Here is a 24,886-nt window from a genome sequence, read left to right as displayed (position 1 = left end):
TTCACACTGTGTAGGAGCTTTATTTTGTGGTGCTGTAATATCCACAGTCAAAAAGTAAGTCTCCATCACTATTTTCTTACTATAAATTTGAATGTGCATACTGAGATTTTTCTATGTATTCTTTTATGATGCTTTAATGTTTTCTTGGAATTGTACAAACATTTGTAAATTAGATTGTCCTCTATAATAAAATAAAAATTTGTGCAAGTTTTAAAAAGTATATAAACAAAAATTATTAAACGCAAAACAAAGAAATACATTTGTGATAATACTATTTTTAAAAGAGGAGATTTGAAAAAACAAATTCAGAATAGCAGTTACTTCAGGGTTGTTCTATGTCAATAAATCCTCCAATTCAAGAGTGTACATCTCTACCAGTAACTGCCATTTTAAACTGAAAAACATGATTCAAAAATGGTACCATCTTGCCTTAAAATGGAAGATACACAGCAAGTAAAATTATCAATTTCAATAAACAGTTCCACACTTCATTTAATAACATAAAGTGTGTGGCACTTAAAATATACTGTTATATATATTCTTTAATTTGAGCATTACTACAACTCCATATAAGTAGGGAAGCACTATTTCATCTTACCCATGAGGAAGCTGAGCCTCAGAAGTATTAAAAGTCTACAGTCCTATTTTTTAAGACAACATTATGACAAGTCTACATAGGTATAATTCATTATCAATATGTATGGGGTTGATGGTTAAACATAATCTTAGTTGAAAAAATATTAATCACTTACTCTGTACCAGGTACTGTACTGGATGCTGGGGATATAAAGATGAGTAAGACACGATTCCTCCTTTCAAGGAGTTCATAGTCTAGTGAGGAGATAAACCTGTAAACAAATAGAGAGCTTTCAGTGTGACAGTTACTGAAATAAATGCTGAATATAAAGCAGCACACTGGGGGCACCCAAGAGGAAGTTATTAATCCAACCTTCAGGAGTCACAAGAAGGTTCGCATCTTAAATTATGGAGAATATGGAACATTCAGAGAACTTTGGCATGCCTGGACAATGGGATGGAAGGACAGTGTGTAGTAACAAGACTGACGGCAAACAGGGTAGCCCAAATTGTATAAAATCCCATGGAATAGTTTATGTGGCACTCAAAGTATACAAAGCACCGTATTTTACAGTTTATCCTGAATATAACTGATACACACTGAAGGATTTCAATAGCCACAATTGCATTTTAGAAAATAACTTGGTTAGTAGTGAGTTTTTAAATGAATTTATCTGAAGCAGACAACTGGTAGGGTGAACAAAAAACCTGAAGATTGTACAAGATCTCTGACCAGAAGATTATGGGGTAGATGAGGGTTAATAGAAAGATTCTAAAATACTAAAATGCCCCACTTCACTATCTGGGTGAATGATGGCACCATAACCAGGATAAAGTACTGTTAAGAACAGGAACATATTGTGGGAGACAAACAGCACAAAGTTTTTAACAGCAGACTCTGGAGTCTGACTATTTAGATTTCATTGCTAATTCTGCCATTTATTCGGTCAAGTGTGGCAAAAGAAAAAAACAAGCCTGAGTTTTAACAAACTTTAAGCAAATTGGTTATTCATCCAAATGAATTTAGGTCATAACCTATGCCCAGAACATATGGCCATTTATACATAAGCTGATTATGTACAGCTCAACCTTTTAAAAATGCCTCAGAGCAAATAAAGTTTCATTATTATTCAACTGTAAAGAATATAGAGTCTTTAATGTAGATAATAAACTACACTTTCAGTCCTCCAGGGTTATAATCAAATCCTCGCTTATATCTTAATTGCTTGCTTACTTTCAGATGTCATTAAGTCAGAAGCAACCATTTTAAAAGAACAACAGATCTTGCCCAATTTGCATACCATGCACAGTTTTACCACCAGGAAAAGCCGGAGAAATACTGTCACATATCTATCTGTAAAGTAAGCTTGGTAAGAACACAGAAATGGTAGAAGACAGAGTCCCAGCTTCAGGCCAAGTCTAGAACATAATGCTAACTAATCCACAGGAAGCATCTCAGAAACAAGAAAGGACGGCACGCCTCACGTGCTAAAGAGGTTTAGCCTAATGAATGTAGAACTTGGAAGGTTAAAAAGCATGCATTTAGGCAAAGTTACTGCATCAACAGCACCAAAACTTCAAACTCAATGAATGTGGCAGAGATAGAGATGAACCAAGCAGGCTCCCTTGCCCTAGAATACCTGATTCTGCAACTTGAAAGCAGAAAACAAGCCTTTCATAAAAATTTAAACTGAAAGTAGGGAATCTAATTTTAAACAATATAGGAATGTTACTTCCATATAGACAGAACATTTATAGAAAGACACTGTAAATGGGATAGGAAACAAGAGAGTGACCATGTGTCCTGATTTGCCCAGACCACCCAGGATTGAATCCTGCTCTCTGGAAAACCCCGTAGCTCTGGACACACCAGGGTGGGTGTCTGGTAACCTTAGTAAACAATAGAATGGCTCTAACTGTGTAGATAGCTTTTGTGATGTATCTCAAGAGATTTTTCTAGTGGATTCCTGTTATAATAAAGCATAATTCTGTTCAAGTTTACATTCCTACATGACCTAAATATTCAAAAGGGGGCATTCCATTTTATCAGAATTGCTCATCAGGAGGCCTCAATGTCACATGGGACTGTATGTGGGGAGAAGAAAGAAGAGGCAGTAGGAGGCTTTCCCAACACAGCCCACTGAATTACTTCCACCAAACTCCAACAGTCACCACTGTAGTCTCCTAAATTCCCCAAGAAATTTCCAAAATAGCTTCCTGACAACACAGTCCTACTGCTCTTCCCCACCCCATACCATCATCCCTACTCAAGTCTCATGCCTCTACCAACAATCACTGGCCCAGGATCTGGTCAACGTCCATCCCACCGACTATCATGGATGACAGCTGGACTTGAGGAGCCCTCCTCTGCTCAGTCACTAGACAGTAATCTCGCCACTGCACTCTGTCTACTTAACGCAAGCAATCCTTGATCCCAGTAGCAGCTACTGGCAATAACACCACTACTGTACTTTGCACAGCTTCAGAATTTCAAACTTTCACACCTGTGTCTCAGGGAAACAGGTGAAGTGTAGTCCTTTTCAATTTTAACGATGTCATGTTAACATTACTTTTGATCCCTATCCTATCTCCCATAAGCCTTTTCTCCCAGGATCTCTCCTCAACCACTGTGCATTCCCTCCACCTTGAGATAAGCTCTGCATTGAGGTCTCAATATACACATTTAACTATTTGGAGTAGAAGCTAACTGATTTCTTAGACCCTTTACTTGTCTATACTGACCTGTCTGTATAAGTATCACTAATTAATCCTCTTAAATGCAAACACAGGAATATCACCTTCCTGATAATTTACAGGTGGTACTGGGTGAGAGAACACCACCTTCAAAAAAATGCCATCCAGTGACTTGAAGAGCACTTGTTGTGTCTCCCAAAGGACAAATAAAGGTGGGCATCCATGAGTACCCTTTAACCTCTGACTGGAGTTTGGGGGTTTATTTTAACCTAAAAACGCACATCTAACCATGAGATGTAATAACCTCATCTCTATCCATCTATCATCTATCTATCTATCTATCTTTTACACTTTCAGTCGATTTCCAAGTCTCTGGCACATTACACAGTATTTTTGATGACAAAAATGTATTTATCTTCAAAATGCCAAATTTCCAAAGTCAGCATTAATGCCTACTCTTCTTTATCCGTCCAATTTCAGATTTTCAACCAGAGGAGGTAAATACATAAACTTGCCCCCAAACCTTCTGGTTCTGTTTTCACTCCTCCAATTTTCACTTCTTTTTTCCAGCAACACAAATCCAGGCCTCTTTCTAGGCCTTTTCTTTAGATACATCTCACATCTCCCCTTTCAAAGATTCATTCTCTTCACATTTGTTTTACCTATCTCATTTTCTTGTGTACACTGTTTATAGTAAACTGCATTTTTTTTATTTTTAAGTGTTATTCCTCTAAATGAAAAAATCTCTCTACTTTACAATTATCTCAAAATTTTTCTCTCATAAGTATATATAAAACTGCTGCCACATCAAGATAATAAGAAAATAATAGTAATCTTAAACTGAAATGCACCATATACACCACAATTTTCACTTTTAACAATGCCATGCTGTGGGGGCCTACATAAGCAAACCCAAATCTACATCTGAATGCCTCAAGGTTGGGAAATCAAAATGCTAAGGCAATCAATCTCAAACAGCCAATCAGCTTCTATCTACAGCCAGTCAGATAATTTTCTTCTTTGCTCTAGCACTTTCTGTGTTCTTTCCCTGGCTCCTGTCCCAAAGCATTCCTAACCACTTCTAGCTTGGCACTGGCCCGTTCTAATAGCTTCTTGCTCAAATCAACTCTTAAAATTCTTAATATACGTGTTTACCTTTTAGTAGCTCCAAATTTTGGTCCATCTCTAGATTCCTTTTTTACTGCCAATTCTCAGCCATTTCCAAACTATGCGAATTCCTTGCTCTCAAAATTACTCTATAACCCATCTATTCTATCGGTGATGTAATTAACACAAATTTATTTCCTTTAATAAGATAAACATTTGTATCATACTTTGTGCTCCTCACTGTAGTAAATTAAAAGGTTTGATGAATTTAACCTTATGCCTCCTTAATTATCATGGTTTATAATGCCTAAATAATTGCTGCCCACTAATTTCTTGCAGTTGACTTCTTCACTCATCTTCATCCTAATTTCTAATACTCCTTCCAGATTCAGCTCCTGCCATATCCCCAGTTTTGCACTCGCTAGTTACTTACTCTTTCACAGCATGGAAACTTTATTTCTTTATCTCCTTATGACACTGTAGATTTCTTTATTACAATTCATTTTTTAATAATTTTTATTTTCAAGTAACAGTTGACACACAGTATCATAGTAGTTTCAGGTGTACAACACAGTGAGTACACATTTATATAACTTACCAAGTTATCACCCAATAAGTCTACCAGGGGTGTCCAACCTGTGGGGCCCAAGATGGCTGTGAATGCAACCCAACACAAAATTGTAAACATTATGCGATTTTGTGATTATGGGTCGCAGTGTATTTAATGTGTGGCCCAAGACCAGTGTGGGGCAAAGAAGCCAAAAGGTTGGACAACATGGCCTAGACCTATGTGACACCACATAGTTAATATATTACTGACTATATTCCTATGATATATTTTACATGCCTGTGACTATTTTGTAACTACCAATTTGTACTCCTTAATCCTTTCACCTTTTGCCCCCAGCCCCCAATGTGCCTGTCTTTACCAACCAACAAAATGTCCTCTGTACCTATTAGTTTCTGTTGTTTGTTCATTTATTTTTTCGATTCCACCTATCAGTGAGATCACATGGCTTTTGTCTTTCTATGACCCATTTTACTTAGCATAACACCCTCTGGATTCACTCATGTTATTGCAGATGGCAAGATTTCATTCTTTTTTATGGCTGAGTCACATTCTATTGTATAGATGTAACAGCTCTTTCGCCATTTGTCTACTGATGGACACTAAAGTTGCTTCCATATCTTGGCTATTGTAAATGCTGCAATAAATACAGGGGTGCATATATTGTTGAATTAAGTGTTTGGGTCTCTTCGGATAAATACCCAGAAGTGGACCTGCTAGCTCCTTCTTTGTCTGTTTCAAAGTCCATTTTGTCTGATGTAAGTATTGCTATCCCAGCTTTTTAAAAATTTTCATTTGCGTTATATATCTTTTCCCATCTCTTCACTTTCAGACTGTGTCTTTTGGTCTCAAGTGGGTCTCCTGTAGGAAATATATGTAAGGATCTTATTTTTTTTATCCATTCATCTACCCTATGTCTTTTGATTAGAACATTTAACCCATCTACATTTAAAATACTTCTTGATATGTAATTTTTGCCATTTTATTATTCGTATTTTTTAAAGATTTTATTTTTAGAGAGAGGGTAAGGGAGGGAGAAAAAGAGGGAAACATAAATCAGTTGCCTCTCACACACCCCAAACTGGGACCTGGCCCACAACCTAGGCATGTGGCTCAAGAGGAACTCGAACCCATGACCTTTCAGTTTGCAAGCCAGCACTCAATCCACTGACCCATGAGAGTCAAGGCTTATTACTCATATTTTTTCTCTTTTTCCTCCTTTTTAAAGAAGACCTTTTCCATTTCTTCTTAAAGAAGATCCTTTCACATTTCTTGTAATACTGGTTTGGTTTAGATTTTCTTATCTGGGAAGCTATTTATTTCTCCTTTGATTCTAAAGGATAGCTTTGATGGATGGAGTAGCCTTGGTTGCAGGCTCTGTTCCTTACTATAAAATTTCCTGCTAATCCCTTTTGGCCTGAAGTGTTTCTGTTGTGAAATAGGCTTACAGTCTTATGGGAGATCTCTCCTAAGTAGCTGTTTTTCTCTTACTGCTTGTAAGAGTTTGTCTTTGTCCTTCACCTTTAGTACTTTAATTCTGATGTGTCCTGGTGTAGGCCTCGTGGGGATCATCTTGTTTCAGACTCTCTGTGCTTCCTGGACATGTATATCCTTTTCCTTAGCTAAATTAAGGAAATTTTCAGTCATTATTCTTCAAACAGGTTCTTAATCCTTTGCTGTCTCTCTCTTCTCCTTCTGGTACCCCTATGATGTGAATGTTGTTACGCTTGATGTTGTCCCAGAGGCCCCTTAAACTATCCTCACTTTTTGGTTTTCCTTTATGCTATTCTGATTGGTTGTTTTCTGCTACCTTGTCATCTAGATTGCCAATTTGATCCTCTGCTTCTCATCTGATCTGTTAATTCCATCTAATGTATTCATTTTAATTATTGAAGTCTGATGTAATTATTATCAGTAGTTTAAATTACATTTTGTTATTACACAGTTGTCCTCATGTTTCCCCTTTTGCCCTCCTCTACCCAGAATCCCCCATTCTCTCAGGGAATCCCTCTCCACCATTGTTCATATCCACGGGTCATGCTTATAAGTTCTTTGGCTATGCCATATGCTATACCGTACTTTACATCCCCATGCCTATTCTGTTACTACCTATTTGTACTTCTTAATCCCCTCACCTCTTCACTCACTCTCCCCCACCCCAATCCCACCTGGCAACCAACCAAATGTCCTCTGTATCCATGAGTCTGTTTCAGCTCTTGTTTGCTTAGCTAGATTTTTAGATTCAATTGTTGATAGATATGTATTTATTGCCACTTTGTTGTTCATAGTTTTAATCTCTTTCTTAAGTCCTTTTAACATTTCATATATTTACAGTTGGTTGATGAACTCTTTTAGGTTTTTCTTGCCTGGGAAGCTCTTTATCTGCCCTTCAATTCTAAATAATAGCTTTGCTGGGTACAGTAATCTTGGCTGTAGATCCCTGCTTTTCATGATCTTGAATATGTCTTCCCAATCCCTTCTAGTCTATAAAGTTTCTTATGAAAAATTAGCTAACAGTCTTATGAGAACCCTCCTCTAGGTAACTGCTTTTCTCTTGCTGCTTTTAAGATTCTCTCTTTATCTTTAACCTTTGATATTTTAATTATGATGTGTCTTGGAGTGGTCTTCTTTTCATCCATCCTGTTTGGAACTCTGTGCTCCCTAGACTTGCATGTCTATTTCCTTCACCAAAATAGGGAAGTTTTCTTTCACTATTTTTTCAAATACATTTCCAATTTTTGTTCTTTCCCTTCTCCTCCTGGCACCTCTATGATGAGAATGTTGGACCTCTTAAAGTTGTCCCAGAGGTTGCTTATACTACCTTCATTTTTTTTAGATTCTTTTTTCTTTTTGTTGTTCTGATAGGTTGTTTTTCACTTCCTTATGTTCCACATCACTAATATGAGTATCGGCTTCATCCACTCTACTGTTGTCTTCCCGTAAGTTGTTCTTTATATCAATTAGTGTATCCTTCATTTGTGACTGGATCTTTTAAGATTTTATTTATTTTAGAGGGAAAGGGAGGGAGGGAGGAAAGAAAAGGAGAAGGGAAGGGGAGGGGAGGGGAGGGGAGGGAAGGGATCAATGTGTGGTTGCAGATCACATGCCCCCTCCTGGGGACCTGGCCTGCAACCCAGGCATGTGCCCTGACTGGGAATTGAACTAGTGACCCTTTGCTTCACAGACCAGTGCTCAATCCTCTGAGCCACACCAGTCAGGACAAGACTGGATCTTTTTCATGATGCTGAGGTCCTCACTAAGCTCCCTGAGCATCCTTATAACCAGTGTTTTGAACTCTGCATCTCATAGATTGCTTATCTGCATTTCATTTAGCTCTTAGCTCTTTTTCTGGAGTTTTCATCTGTTTCATTTGGGCCACGTTTGTCTCATTTTGACAGCCTCATTGTATTTGTTTCTAGGTAGGTAGAACTGCTTTGACTTTGTCTTGATAGTGTGGCCTAATGTAGTGGGTGTCCTTTAGGGTCGAGTAGCACAGTATCCCCTATCAGCCAAGTTGGGAACTTGAAATGTACCCTTTGTGTGGACTGAGCACACCCTCCTTTTGCAGTTAAGCCTTGGTTGCTGCTGGCAGATCAATGAGAGGGATTTACCCAGGTCAGCTGACTGCAAGGACTGGCTGTGCCGACTCACCACCAACCTCCACTCTCCATGGAAGATCAGCTGTACAGGGCCAGGTGGTGGTGCTCTGATGTGGTCTGTAGCTATCCATTCTGCGTGCTGGCCGTGGGGTTTCCCAGGTCGTGCAGGCCAAGGTCACTCCCCAGTGTTTTGCCCAGGGCACCGTTCCTGAACTATAAAGCAATCTGAGATGGCTTTACTTGTGCTGGGCTCAGATATTCCCAGGCAAAGACAAACTGTGAATCAAAGCTGGCTGCCGCTGATGCCAAGCCTGGGGCTCACTGAAGTCAGCTGTTGCTTGTTTGATATGATTTAGGAAGTTGTGAAGCATGAGCCAATACCAGCCATTCATATGGAAAAAGCAGCTAGAGTGGGTAGTAAATTGGGTGGCACAGAGTCTCTGGGAATCTCCAAGGCTGGTCAGTGTTAGCCAGCTTAACAGAGTCTCAGATATGGCACCAGCTTCCTGGTTGTGTGGGGAGGGTTTAGAAAAGGGATAATGGCATCTGCTTGCCCTGATGCCAGACTTCAGCTTTTCCCTTATAGCACTTGTGCCCCTCAAGCTGCCACTCTGGTGCTGGAGTCTAGAGGGAGTGAGTCTAAGTAGGTGAGTCTGTGGGAGGGTTCTCTAAGAACTATTTGGGGCTCCAGCTGTTTCCCCCATTGACTCAATCCCCAGTCAGAAGTTGTGGGGATTTATCTTCCTAGCATTGGAACCCTGGGCTGGGGGCCTGGTATGGGGCTGGGACTCCTCGCTCCCGAGATAGCCCTCTCAGATTTTTATCCACCATGCATGGTTGTGGGACCAGACCATTCCATGTCCACATCTCTCCTACCTGTGTGGATGGATGTGGTTTCTTTAATTACATAGTTGTCAGACTTCCATTCACCTTGATTTCTGACTGTTCCAAGTGATGGTTATTCTATATATTTTTTATAATTCTGATGTGGTTGTATGAAAAGTTAAGCCATGTCTGCCTACATCTCCACCTTGACCATTAGTTCTATTGTAGTTTTCATTTCCGATTGGTTCTATTTTATGTTTCCTATCTCTTTATTGAAGTTTTTCTGAGGTCACTGAGTACCTTATAAAACCAGTGTTTTGAACTCTGCATCTGGTAGATTGCTTGTTTCCATTTTGTTTATTTCTTTTTCTAGAATTTTGTTCTGTTCTTTCACTTGGGACATATCTGTCTCCTCATTTTGGCTGATTCCTTCTGTTGTTTTCTATGTATTAGAACTATCTGCTACATCACCCAGTCTTGGCAAAGTGGTCTCATGTAGGCGTCTTGGGGGGCAAGTGGTACAATCTCCCTGGTCACCTGAGCCAGTGCTCCAGGTATGTCCCTTGTGTGGGCTGTATGTGGTATCCTGTTGTAGTTGAGCCTTGATTGCTTTGGTACCTCAATGAAAGGGACTGACCCTCAGGTTGACTGGCTAAAAGGAACGGCGGTGACTACAGTGGAGGAACTTCTGTGCAGGGGTTGATGCCAGGGAGCCAGATTCACTTTGTCAAGGCTCTGGTACCTGCTAAATCCACCTTTGGGTGTACAACTCATCTTTATAATCCCAGCCCCTAGCCCAGTTTCAGTCTTTCCTAACTAATTAATAAATATGTATTAAACAAAGATTCACAATTAATAGAACAATCCTGTGAAAACAGAATGGCTAGGTTTTAAAAAATGTACCTTTATAGCATAGAAGTAAAACTTCAATAAAATTAAAACATTATAAAGAAAATCCTGTACATGTGGGACTGTAAACCACCTATTCCATCTCCCATCTTTGCCCTGCTAATTCTGAGCTCCAAGTTCATGTCCACCTAATCAATGTGATTTCCTTTCCACAACCCAAAATAAATGCTCAGTAAAAAAGTGTCCAATAGCTTTGCCCAGTGTGGCTTACTTGGTTGGAGCACCATCCTATAAACCAAAAAGGTCACAGGTTTGATTCCCAGTCAGGGCACATGCCTGGGTTGCAGGTTCAGTCCCCAATCAGTGCATGTATAAGAAGCAACTGGTTGATGTTTCTCTCCTTCTCCTCTCCCTTCCCCCCTCTCTAAAAAATCAATAAGCATGTCTTCAGGTGAGGATAAAAAAAAAGAGTGTGTAAAAAAAAAAGTGAATGTTATCTAAGATGCTAACTTGACTTACTAAATAATGAAATGGCCACAAGTATATAAACAAGAGAAAAGCTAATCAAACTTTGACATTTTCTAGCCTTAATTATTCAAAATAATTTAGAAGTCATATACTAATACCCAAATTATATGTCAATTGGACTTTTAGAAAAGTCTGGGGTAACAATGGGTGCTTAGAACACCGTACCAATTTTGCCATAGACACATTATAAATAGAAAGAAATCAAGGAAGACACAAACAAATGGAAACATATACTGTGTTCACGGATTGGAAGAATTAGTTATCATCAAAATGTCCATACTACCCAAAGCAATTTACACATTCAATGCAATTCCTATTAAAGTATCAATGGCTTATTTCACAGACATAGAACAAACACTTCAAAAATTTATATGGAATCATAAACGACCCTGAATAGCTGCTGCAATTTTGAGAAAGAAGAGCAAAGTAGGAGGGAACACAATACCTGACACTAAACTATACTACAAGGCCACTGTAATCAAAACAGCCTGGTACTGGCATAAAAACAGGCACATGGACCAATGGAACAGAACAGAGAGCTCAGAAATAAACCCAAGTCTCTACGGTCAATTAATATTTGACAAAGGAGGCAGCAACATAAAATGGAGTAAAACTAGCTTCTACAACAAATGGTGTTGGGAGAATTGGACAGCTACGTGAAAACAAATGAAACTTGAGCACCAACTTACACATTATACAAAAATAAATTCCAGGTGGATAAAAGACTTAAATATAAAACGTGACACCATTAAAGTCCTTGAGGAGAATGTAGGTAGGAAAATCTCACATATTTCACGTGGAAACTTTTTTACTGACATGTCCCCTAGAGCAAGGGACATAAAAGAAAGAATAAACAAATGGGACCTCATCAAAATAAAAAGCTTCTGCATGGCTAAAGAAAACAGTATTAAAATAAAAAGAGAACCAACTGTATGGGAAAACATTTGCCAATGATACCTCAGGCAAGGGTCTAATCTCCAAAATATATAAAGAATTTACATGACTACACTCTAAGAAGAGAAGCAACCCAATTAAAAAAGGGGCAAAGGACTTGAACAGACACTTCTTCAAGAAGGACATACAGAAAATCCAAAGACACATGAAAAGATGTTCAATGTCACTAGCTATCAGAGAGATGCGAATGAAAATCACAATGAGATACCACTTCACACCAGTCAGAATGGCCATCATAAACAAAGCAACAAACAACAAGTGTTGGAGAGGTTGAGGAGAAAAGGGGACCCTGGTGCGCTGTTGGTGGGACTGCAGACTGGTACAAACACTATGGAAAACAGTATGGAACTTCCTCAGAAAACTAAAAATGGATCTGCCCTTTGACCCTGCATTCCACTGCTGGGTCTATATCCTAAGAACACTAAAACACCAATACAAAAGAACCTTTGCACCCCGATGTTCATAGCAGCACAATTTACAATAGCTAGGTGCTAGAAACAACCTAGATGCCCATCAGTAAATGAATGGATCAAAAAACTATGGTACATTTACACAATGGAATTCTATGCAGCAGAAAGAAAGAAGGAACCCCTACCCTTTGCAACAGCTTGGATGGAGCTGGAAAGCATTATGCCAAGTGAAATAAGGCAGGCAGTGAAAGATAAATACCATATGATCTCACCTTTAACAGGGACCTAAACAACAAAACAAAGAAAGCAAAATATAACCAAAGACACTGAAATAGAGGATAGGCTGACAGTGACCAGAGGGGAGAGAAGAGGGAATTTCAAGGGAGAATGGGAAGGGTTTACAGGAACAAATTTAAAGGACACATGGACAAAAACTAGGGGGAGGGTTGTAATGGGAGGAAAGTGGGAAGGGATGGGTGGGTGGGCTTGATTGAGAGTAAAAGGGAGAAAACTGTACTTGAAAAATGATTAAAATAAAAAATAAATAAATAAATAAATAAAACATTATAAATAGTGGGGAGCTACCAAGAGCAAGCCACGGAAGCCTACCAGACCCATAACAGCTGAACCACTTTTACAGTACAAGGAAACCTATTGTTCCAGAGATGATTCAGGGTTGCCACAAATACTTCTTTGTGCGCATATGCATTGATCCCACAAAATCAAAGCACAATTCCAAAAGAAAGTCCTGACACTAAGAAAAGGTACTTTGCATGGTACCTGCCAAATAGTACATATTCAATAAATTATATCTATTTTTATCCTGATATCCTATTTCAAACTTGTATATTCATGAAGATAGCTTTATTTTCCTTACTACATACTAACTGTAAATTCAAAAGTACAGGACAAATCCTCACCACTGATCCACATGCTTCCCTCACAGCCTGCTGCCCATGAGTGTTTGATACCTGTCTGCTAATAAAGAACCCTTAGTGCCAACTGAATCTCAAAACAACAAGCAGGCTTAAAACCAGAGAACCTTATTTAGTTTCAGATGTTTTATTAAATAGACTACCTTGCTCCTCAAATTGATTAGTTTTTTAAAAAAATTGTCAACAAAATAGAAAAAGAAATTATAAGAATTCATATAGAAAACAGTTCTCTAAGAGCTGCCAGCTTAGATAACACTGTCCTAGACAAAAGCAACCTTATTAAATGGCTGGTGGTGAGACATGGAATCTGAATTCTCTGGGCCTGGGTAATCTTACTAAATAAGAAATGGAGCACAGAACACATCAAACATTCTAGCTTAGAATTACTTGACTAAATTACTGCATATTTCATGAAAACATGAAATAATAGCAATCATGCATAATGACACCAACCTAACTCACAACTGTTTTCATTTTGATACCATTAGTTTCCTCCAGTACATTTTTTTCAAAGCTGCAATCCTAGTGTAAAAATAAATTTATTTTCTACTCCCTAGCCTCCATGTACAGTAAGAACAGCTCATTACAAACTAGATTTATTCCTTGGCCAACGTCAGAGCAATTTATGCTTACAGTTGTAAAACGTAGGTTTGGCAACAATATTCTAAAAGACCACAAGATGGTGATGTTGCTCAAAAACAAATGCACCTTTTAAAAATATATAATTAAATACATTATACCAGCTTACCAAAAAAAAAAAAAAAAAAGTTTTCCTTCCTTGTTAAGTAAGGGTTATCAAAAATGTTTGTACTTTACTAGGAAACACTAGTGAGGAGAAAAATACTTTCACCAAATTTAGCAGCAACTATTCTAATTTAAAGCCAAACAGTTATGGTATCTAAAAACAAAACAAAAACGTAGGCACTACTATTGTCTTTCATCACACCTTTCCTCCTCTGCTTGCTCCATCCCCTTCTTCTTCAGGTCATAACAGAGAAATGAAATACATTTTTACTTGTCATGCACTGAACAAATTTTTCCTAATTACTGTTAATTTAGGAAGATGATTCCTATTTCTGTTTCAAAAGGTAAATTTATTTATATCGACAATGAAGAATGCCAAATAGTATCAGTAATGAGAATCAGATCATTTGTTACTAATAACATCCTCCATTTCTCATAATATGCAACATTATGTTTATGGTGGCAAAATACCAAAACCTTTCAAGCAAATATTGTTGCATTTGGTAATTTTCCCCATGCCTTAGCAATTATCAGTAGACACAGGTTTCCCATGTCTGTGCTGCATGTCAATTAAGAAACAAGATTCAAATAACACTAAGCATCTTAAAACTTGGGTTCCAAACTTACAGAATCAACTAAATATATAAAAAGCACTCCCTGGCCAGAACAGACAACAGAGCATTCCTATCTTGAGACCACCTGCACTTAAATTGGTGTGTAACTGATATAGAAACAAAGCCAGTCTTAAACTTGGAATCTGAATCAAGTTTCTGATTCCAAAAATAGTAAGAAAAATAATGATCACTTATTGGGCTCCTATTATTTGTCAGTCACCTTATTAAAAACTATCTCTAATGTTAATAATTACTCTTCAGAGTCTTGATTGTTCCTACTAACAGATGAGGAAAATTAGGTTTCAGGAACTAAAAGTGCTCAGGGCCACAAAACCAGTGAGTCAGGATTTTGAACCCAGAATTCTTGGGCTCAAACCCAAAGCTCTTTTCACCACATCTATACTGCGAAAACAGAATATAAAACAAGAAATGCTGAGCTAAACCCATGCCTTAAAATGAGCAGTTTGCCACATCAATCAGATGTTACTCTTCACTTATTTTTTTCACTTAAAACATTCACAGTAGGGTGATTTTGAGAGGCTTTTAAGCTAGTCACTGAAAATGCTTTTTTTTAAGGTTGAAAAAGAAAGAATAAGTAATCTTTAAAATGACAATGTGTAAGAGTGTAAACACATTAAGAGTGAAGAGGAGGTAAGCTGTAGGGACTTTTTAAGAAATCATGTCCATGTGTTCTGGGAAAAACCCAGGTCAACAAAACATTCTTACTTTGCAAAGACCAAACTTCATAGAGTTATATTATTACAACCTCATACTTCAAAATGCCATAAATATTTCCATAAATAATTTGTCATTTGTTTCAAAGTGTGGTATTTTAATAATATTAGTTTTGCTTACCAGATGTTTTTTCCTTCTAATCCAAAATTTTTTAATATTTTGGTATTCAAATACCCAGTATTTGCTCCATCTCATGAAGTGGCAGAAAGCAGAGTCATGAAAGCCTAGAGCTGAAGCTGAGAGGTGAGACCCTTTTTCAGGGTCAAAAGCCTCTAGATGTCAGGTGTGCTGTCGAGGCTAGCTGTTCTCTGCACTGCAGTGGTCACAACGGTAGCATGACATTCACTCCAAAACCCTTCCTGAGTGTTTCCAAATACATTAAGGATTCTAATTTGCCCACATTTAAGCAGCCTTGGAGATCTGTGAACTTTCCAATTCCAAAGTGCCAATTTCTAGTTTGAGAAAACCATGTTGGGGTAATATGATACGGAAGACAGCTTTCAGAGTAAGAGGACCTAGGTCCAAGCCTCAACTCTACTTTCTGTGTACATGCCACTCTGTTTCTTATTTGTAAAATGAGGATACTAATATGAAGGGGGGGAACTAGCATTGCATCTAGCATCTGAACCAGTGCTAATTTCCTCTAGGCTCTAGCACCACAGCCACCCTTGCCACAACCTCCATGCTTTTATGGCAGAACCACCCAGCAGAGCCACCTACTGTACTTCCATAACTATACAGACAGCAGCAGTCACAGACCCTGCTGTAAACCCTTCATCTGCAGCAGGATCAGACTGAAATTACATTCAGGCAGCTGAGAAGAATATAGTACTGCTAAAGTTTTTGTTATAAATGCACAATTTCAAGATATTTTTAAGTTTATTCAAGTAACAGACACATAATGTTAATTTACTATTTCAAAATACTCTTCCTGAGAATATTAAAGCATGCTGCAAGTATAAACTTTCATCAGATATCTTCACTCTTAGAGGCGAATTTTAATTGAAAACACAGAAACTTCCCTAAGTGAGATAATCAATTAAATAGTTAAAATTTTGCTCCTTGAATATGCATTTCTTCTCATGCTTAAAATATAAGAACACAATCCTTATCCATAAATCCAAAACCCCAAAAGCCCTAAAAACTTAAAGTTCCTTCATAACTCATTGGGTGGCAAAATCTGACCAGACATGTGGCTCTTTTGTGTCCTTATTTACCCACACTTAACAAACATTTGCCAAAGAAAGCACAGGATGCTGCCCTAGACTTTATGGGGGCTTTATGTAACGTAGTATATGGAGTGTATTACCTTTCTAAAATTAAGAAATAGTAATTTTTGGAACATGTCTGACATCAATGAAAAGCTAACATGAACCCATCCTAGTGAATATTTTGAATACTAAGTGCCAGGTTTAAGCCACACAATAGATCTGTGAATTTATTATTATTGCTACTTTACATATGAATACTGTTTACATATGCTAAAACTAGAGCTTAATCTAAAATGAACATGACCAAGCTTACTCAGCCAAAAATGAGTGCCAGAACTCAGACCTAGGTTTGCCTTACTTGAAGGACTGAGCTCTTTTAATAGGCACATTTAAAAAAATTAATCACAAAAAAAGTTTTAAAAAAGTTAAAATCACCAAGACTTGTACCCTAGGAAAAGGATACAAGGTATACTTTCCTTCTGGGTCTACACATCTAAACAGTCACACCATATTTCACAGCTCACAGAACAAAAAGATGAGTTTATTGTTTTTCTCCCCAAACTACTGACCACAAAGTCAGTGAAAACACACAAAACAATAGGCTCCTCAAACAAATGTCAACTAATCCTTCCACTCAAATTTAGACAGAATCAGAGGTTTGGCTTTTTTTTTTTAACCACAAAATGTACTAACATGATAAAAATACGGCTGATATAAACATAGGTTAAGGTTTTCCAGTAACAACCCCAATCAAAAGATCTGCCATTCCTATGACAGCTATGGTCACAGAACTGAATAGGGTTTAAGCGACATATACAGACTGTCACCACTACTGCCCTAAGCAAAACTCAGAGAAAACAAGTTTCAAGTTTTGGTTTTTTTTTTTTCATTAATCAATTTAAAACTTAAACTGTTTCTAATAACTTTCTTCCCAAATCAATGCCATCCGCTAAGCAATGGCTTTCCCCACAACAGACAAAGGCATCCTTACCTCCTTCTACCCTAAAACCAAATTCTAAATCAGACACATTTCACTCAGAGAAGCTCTATTTTTGAGTACCTTATCTGAGCAAAGTGAAAAGCACATTATCTGATAACTAATCACAATGTCTAACTTAACAGTTTCCATAGGCATTTTTAAAAAAGAAATGTCTTCATTCAAAGACTTTCTTTCGGAGAAGTATGGGGAAATTGTTTAGATAAGTAAACCTGAGGGATGCCTCCTGCTGGATCCCTTCTCTTGCCTTTTCCTTACTGAAATCACCATGTATCAGGTTCTGGGGTTTCTTCAGAAAAGTCCTGGGCAATTACTTTAAGCCTCTTTAAACATCTGAAAGGTTCAGATGTTAAGCTCTTTGTATTTACATCACACAGTGTGTTTCATGAGCTACAGTTCAGAAAGTGGTCTGCGGGAGCACCAGAACTCCAAAACACAGGTTTAGTTTCTACCAGCACTTCTCTAACATCTGAGTTATTTGTTAAACATGAAATGCTTAACCCCTACAATCAGGGACCATACCATAGATCTCAAATGGGTACTCAACAATAGACATGGTTAACAAATATCCTAGATAACTGTGATGCTGGTGTTAACTATTTCCTTTCCAGACCACACAGCCAAACCCTCACCAGCTCAGCCACATTGGGTCTCTTTCTCAGATTCATGTTAGCAAGTTACTTTTTACATTAGGTGAGATTTGATATACAGCTTCGCTCATGCCAAAATAATTGTCTTTGAGAAATGAGTGGCTCCCAGAAAAATGGACTTATTTAATTTTTCAACTTAATAAGGAATTATGGGCAATAAAAATGGTTTAAGGGCTGCTTATGTCCCAGGGACTATGCTTTCTGCTTTACAAACATTATCTCAATTAATTGTTGCAAAAATCCAGCAAGAAAGATATTCTTTACATTTGACAGAAGATAAAACTGAGACAACACTATGAGGCAGTACTGACACTGTTCTACCTAACTTTAAAGCTATAACTCTCATCCCAAATGACAGCCTACCTTTTCAGTACTTCAACTCTAAGTGTAGAGTCTTTTAGTCTATTTACTTTTAAGGTAAACTTCGTCCTAATTTAAGTTCATTGAACTAATCCTTCTGCCCCACACTAACTAAACACATACAAGTGTAGGACATCTTGGCATGTGGGGGATGCTACATAGCCAGAGTATCCACCTTAAGTCAGGATTCAACAGTTGCTTTCTCCTATCTTATTTAATCAATATATGGGTATACTAAACAGCTATTATAAGAGCTTATCTTTCTTAAATAAAGAGCTGTCATACCTACAATTCTGTCAATGCTAGTACTTTTAAACTACCCAATAATTTAAAGCAGAAAGGAGAGCCATTGAGAAACACCATAACGTAATTCTACCTGTCCCCTTCTTTTTGCCCTAGCCCTTCCTACCTACATGATCATGTTTCTCAGTACAGTCAAGCACCAAATTCCTCCCTACAACAGCCAATGAACTATTTTCAGAAATCAGCAGATTTGTACTAGGATGCAGAAGCCCATTTTTTGAGCTTACATGAAATGCTTCAAAAGTGCTCCAAAGCCACACCTAAATTCTTTAAATGAGATGTTGATTCTTTATTCCACTCATAAATTATAATATAACAATAACAAAACACTCATTTCCTTCACTCCAGTTAGCCTTAACACTACTTAGATAACTGGAACTTAAAAAAAAAAGCTACTAAAATAGATAGTAACATAAAGACAAGAGATGAACATAAAGTGAGAAAAACCTAGCTTCCACTCTTGAAATCTACCTGTTCCTGGATGAGATGAGTATTACCTTATTCCTTGTTTCCTTAAGGAGGGCCCAGATACAAAGTACTAAAAGTACTAGGTAGTTTTAAGTGTCAGCTCCCAAGAGTTTTCCAGAAGCCCCATTTATGTAATAAATGGGTCCAGTATAATCCTGGGATTCATATTATCTGATCCCTCTCCCTTGAATCTGGGATGACCTGTGACTTACTGTAAATAATGGAATATGACAGAAATGAGGTTATGCTGGTTCCAAAGACTATTGCTGAGGAAAACCTGGTTGCTACTGCTTTTGAACTCCTGTGAGCCCTGAGCAACCATTTGCAGCCAGCAATCCTTCTGGAAAGGCCACCTGGTGAGCAAGGAGCCCTGAGACAACAAGACTATATGGTACAAGAGGAAGAAGAAGAAAAAGAGACAGGGAGAGAGAAACAGAAAGACAGAGAAACCAGTACCCAGGGGAACTGCCAGCTGAATGTGGCCAATTGAGTGACCACCAGCAAAACCAGCAGAAATGTTCAAATGAGACCAGCCTGGCAACCTGGGAAAGCAAAACCATGACCAAAAAAAAAAAAGGTGTCTTTGGTTTTAGGGTTGTTTGTTACATAGTAATAGATAAGCAAAATACTGCTTACCTGGTTCCTTGTGTTTTTTCAGTTTCCTCAAAACCCAGGGAGGAGTGTAGTTACAAGCATACCTCACTTGACTGCACTTCACAGGTGCTGGGTTTTTTTTTTTTTAGCCATTGGAAGACAAGAACCTCCACCAGCAAATATATGAAACCTCACTTTATTGTGGTGTCTCGAACCAAACCCACAATATCCCCAAACTGTGCCTGTAATTATAATTCCAAATACACAATCCCAGAAGTAAATTTCATTTACTTCTCTTCCCACCCCACCTCACCCTACCCTATCCCATTCCCCAATCCAGACTGAGATCACAAAGGAAATAAGTAAATGACTGGCCTAATATCACTACCTGCTCTCCATACACTCAATTCATCCCTCAGCCTCACCAGCATTCCATCACATGGAAAGAAGAATGCACACAGATAGTCCAATGAAAACATAAGAGCCAAGAATCACAAATTGTTAACTGGAAGGAACCTCCCAGGATCATCTAGTCCTCACTGACAAGGTCACATAAAGGCAGTAACTATACCCAATGATGATAAGTCAGTTGCATACATCATACAAGAAAGAAATCAACTCCTGATTCCAGTTTACACACTTGCTAATTGAAATACTCGGGCAAATCATTTAACCTCTTGGACTACTTTGCTCTGTAACATAATGGCAAATAACATAAATTAGTCAAAATTCACTGTAAACAACACCACAAGCGTAAGGAGACAGTGTCCTTAGATGTAAATATAGTGTGTCTCCACAGTAAGGGTTCTAAGCAGTAATAAAAGAATTTGAGAGCTCTAGTGTTTTAAAAGCCCCCAACTAATTCTGAGAGCTGCTTCCAGGCCAACCCACTGGCCCAGGGGTTCCATGAATAAGCTTCAGGTGGTCCACAGACTTTCTAAAACACTGGTGCCGCACTCATTTTCACTGGGGGCAGGGGGCCACATATCAGCCTCCAAAAAAGGGCTGAATGTAATTTTAGGACTGTATAAATGTAACTACTCCTTAACTAGGGGCAAAGAGCTGGCGCTGCCACCAGGTAGAAACAAGATGCTGGGCCGGATAAAAAAAAGGTGAGGGCCAGATTCGGCCGCAGGCCTTGTGTTTGCCACCTATGCTCTAAAATGCTAAGCAAAAAGCACAGGTGCATATGCAAATTTTCCAGGCCAGGTTTCTTTAATTCCACCAAGGATTACTAATCCCCAAAAGATTGAGAACTCCTGCTACAAAGTAACACATGCCAAATATAAACACATGCCAAATATAAAGCTTCTGTGAATGTGCTCAATATCATACCACTATTCACCCAAATAACCTGAATCAGAACCTTCAGTTATTTTCTCTCCCCTCATTTTCTCTCTCATCATCAATTCTGTCTAATCTACTACTTCCTTCCTCCTTACCATTCCTGTATTTACAGCCCCAGCTCAGCCCCTCGCTACCCATGATCACAGCAACCACGAGGTGTTCTCTACCTCCAAGTCTTCTCTACTTCAATCCACACTGCAACAGCTGCCAGATTAACCCTCTGAAAACAGCTTTACATTACATTCTCAACTCAAAGTCATCTGTAAAACCCCCACTGTCTACCAAATCCAAGGTCATCTGCTTGCATTAAAAGCAAACATAAATTGGTCTAATTTTTACTTCAAGCTTTGTCACCCTCACTACTGGTACAAATACTTTATGCTCCATCCAAACAATTATTTCCATCTCTTCAGATGTATGAATTCTGTGCTCTTCTTAGTCCCTTCTCTCTGCTTGGATTACCTTTCCCTGCCTATCAAGATTCTTAGTCATCCTTAAAGATTTCACAAGCCAGGAAATCCCACCTTCCCAAATGAGATGTGGGCTTTTCCCTTTTTAAATTTGAATTCTGCAGGTACCTTAACTATTTATTAAAAGACAAATGAGCCCTGGCCAAGTGGCTCAGTTGGATGGAGCACAGTGCTGTGCACCAAAACCCTGAGGGTTCAATCCCCAGTCAGGTCACACACATATGGGTTCCATCCATGGTCAGGTGCCTACAGGAGAAAATCAATCATTTCCCTTTCTTTCTTAAAAAAAACAAAAACAAAAACAAACCACCAAAAAACCCCCCCAAATCCACCTATATCCTTGGGTGAGGATTAAAAAAAAAAAAAAGACAAATGAGGCATGTATATATAGTCCTACCCACCTAACTAGTCCTTGAAGGCAAAAACCATCATCATGCTCACCTTTATATTCCCCAAACACTTTGCAGAGTCATGCAGTAAATGCTTAATAACTGTGCAAAGTAGTAAAAGAAATTTCAGACTTCCTGGGGTGAACAGTAGATTCCTCTCTATGAAGGCAGAGAGACTTTATCTGTGACATTCTCTATCAACACCAGGCTTCCAAAACATAGCCCTTACTTTCTGCTTTTCAAAGTCCAGGAAGAACTATTTGAAAATGTCAATAAGCTACATCTGAAAGAACTATTCCATTTATTTAACACTTCTCAATCTGAGTGGCTCTCAATACTTGGCCACTTAAGTATTCAATTTGAAAAAATATTAACTGCTTATGAAAAGTGATCATTTCCATAATAGCTAACTTACTACTTTATGACTAAAAAGCAAACACATGCATAAAAGAATGCCTTTCTTTTTTAAAGGGTGATTTTGCTTGTATAATACAGAGACTCAGTGCACAGATAAGATTCATTTATAGTAAGTGGGAATTCTTGTGAACACCTGCATGCAACTGGTCACCGCTGTTTCAGGTAAAAACGCCAAAGGGGGAGAGAGAATTTTAGATTTTAGACATTATCCTCTTCCACCACTGTTGCCAATAGCATTTTAAAGCACTAACTCAAATCCTTTTGAACATTAGGCTGCACACACAAAAAATACATAAAACTTATCCAACAGAAAATGAAAGACACGCCAAACGGCTGGAAGAGGAAAAATGTCAACTTAACAGGCAGTGAGTGGTCTTGTCAGGTCATCACGGGAGCCAAGGCAGCTTCACTCCTAGGCAACGAGGTAAAGGACGTACCTAGCACAGGACGATCCCTCAAAAGTGACAAAGCGATGAGCCAACTACAAAATTAACATCTCGTAAAGGTCGGCAGGAGGAGGTCCCAATCGCTAGCAAAAACTGCAAGGTCACTGGGACCTGGCGGGTCACCGGGATGGAGGTGGAGTGCGCTGGGGCTGCAGCCAAGAGGACTGGGTAATACAGGCGGAGAACGCGGTCCGGGACGAGGTGCGGAAACCCAGGCGCGGGCAGGAAGTGCACCCAGTGTCTCAGGGTGGCAGGGGGACAAGGTGAGCGGCTGAGCAGCCGCGCAGCAGAGTTACCGGGACTCTTCACTCCGGCCTAAGCTAGGGCCACCCGGCAGCTCCGCGACCCCGCCCCGCAGAGTTCTACCCAGGCCCAGGGTTCGGCCTCAGAGTCCCCACCCGCCCCCTGCCCAGTCCGCGCCCCACCGTCCTCACCAGCTCCGGAGCTCGCAGCAGCGTGTCCCCGCAGCGCCTTAGCCCTCGGCGACCAGAACCGCCATCTCGCCGCAGGCTCGGCCGGCAGCCAGGCCGCCTGCAGCCCCTTGTAAGCTCTTTCGCCACCAGGCCCTCCCCCCCCAACCCGCCCCACCGCGATCACCTCCGCGGACCAGCACTTCCCTCCCCAAGAACGCTCCACCCGGCCCAAAGATCCGGACCCCACTGCTTCCCCGAGCATGCGCAGCCAAGGCACCAGCAACGCAGCTGGGAAAGCCTCCTCCACTTGGTCTTCCGGGCGTTAGGGACGGCCAACGAATGGGAGAGGAGGGCGGAGCCCCGAGCCATTGGGGGCGTGGCCTGGATATCCAGGCGGAGTTAGAGCCGCGGAGGGGCGGAGACTGGAGAGAGGCTGTTGGGTTGGTGGAGGTGCGTGCGGCTGCCTTGACTTTGCGGCTGCGTCGAGGGTAGTGCCTCTCCTACTTGGAGGACCTCTGGTACTGGCGTCCTTTGGAACGCTTTACAGCAAAGGTGGGCACTAAATAAGTATCTGTTGGCCAAGCTGGGCGCTGCAGAACACATTGCAAGAGTAAATAAACGCCATCAGCAGAGGACTACCACCCTTTATTGGTCACCAAACCTTGCACCCCGCCCTGTGTGAGAGCTCCCTGCTCTATTCACCTTCACTCACAGCAATCTCAAGTTCTGTTTCCCACTTTGTTCAGTTCCATTCAAAGTACCTAGTACTCACCCAGGCCCCTAAGTTGACAGCTAAAATTGAACCAGCCTTTTATTATTACATATTTGTTTGGTTTCGAATAAACCAAATTATAAATAAATGTCTTTCATAAATCATTTTCCATATCCTTACTGTCATAGTTTAAAAAGTAATCAAGGGTATGAATAATTTTATCCCTTATGAAACATTGGCAAATTGTGTCCCAGAAAAAACCTAGGTTTGATGTCACATTGGTTGGGACCAAAATGCAGCTCTGCCACAGAGGACCACATTCAGACTTTTGTGGGCCCTAGATACTTTTACCTTTGTTGGCCTCTTCTTCCATAAAATAATATTAAAAATTATATTTATAATTGTATAGATATGAAGATGAACATATTAGTATTGTGCATTAAAATGTTTTCTTCAGCCTTAACATTACTGGTAATTTGTTTTACTTCTCATTTTAAAAGAAATTAAAATATTTTTATAGGACCCAAAAGTATGGTAGCAATGATTTGAAGCAACTTCTGATGAAAGTGAAAGAAGGAAGTGCCAAAGCAGAATTGCATTTGAACATCAAGAAGATATGATTCATGACTATGGGAGAAATACACTGTTACATAAACAATGAAGACATCAAAATTGTTAATATTTTGCTGACCTTGGAACAATCATCAGTTCAAATGGAGACTACAGTCAAGAAATCAAGAGAAAACTGAGACTTGGAAGGGCAGCAGTGGAAGATTAGGAAAGATCACCAAAAGCACAGATGTGTCATTAGAGACCAAGCTAAGATTATCCACATCCCCATATTCCCAATTACTATGTATGGATGTGAAAAATGAACAGTGAAGAAGGCTGAAAGGAAAAATTGATTTGTTTTCATTAGGTGTTGGAGGAGAATTCCACTGATACCCTGGACCACCAGGAAGATGACAAGT

At 39.3% G+C, this 24,886-nt stretch overlaps 1 protein-coding gene across 6 annotated transcripts in view; it reads right to left on the bottom strand.

Annotated features, from left to right (window-relative positions):
• The window catches only part of WWP1 (WW domain containing E3 ubiquitin protein ligase 1), a 120,783-nt gene extending 97,420 nt beyond the window's left edge, over nucleotides 1-23,363 (bottom strand). For 4 of the 6 annotated variants that reach the window (XM_036031082.1, XM_036031079.1, XM_028517794.2 and 1 more), the window contains exons 1-2: nucleotides 23,225-23,363; nucleotides 753-848 (exon numbers count right to left, since the gene is read on the bottom strand). The gene's annotated coding sequence lies outside the window, so the exon portion shown is untranslated. Of the gene's footprint in view, nucleotides 1-752; nucleotides 849-13,991; nucleotides 14,021-20,109; nucleotides 20,735-23,224 lie in introns of those variants that run through there. The other 2 variants (XM_036031081.1, XM_036031080.1) reach the window with 2 other exon arrangements.
• Between the last annotated feature and the right edge of the window lie 1,523 nt (nucleotides 23,364-24,886).

The sequence above is a fragment of the Phyllostomus discolor genome, chromosome 7, assembly GCF_004126475.2.
Source record: "Phyllostomus discolor isolate MPI-MPIP mPhyDis1 chromosome 7, mPhyDis1.pri.v3, whole genome shotgun sequence".
NCBI classification, from domain to species: Eukaryota; Metazoa; Chordata; class Mammalia; order Chiroptera; family Phyllostomidae; genus Phyllostomus; species Phyllostomus discolor.
The sequence above is the reverse complement of the archived record's forward strand: the minus strand, read 5'-3'. Positions and strand labels throughout refer to the sequence as shown.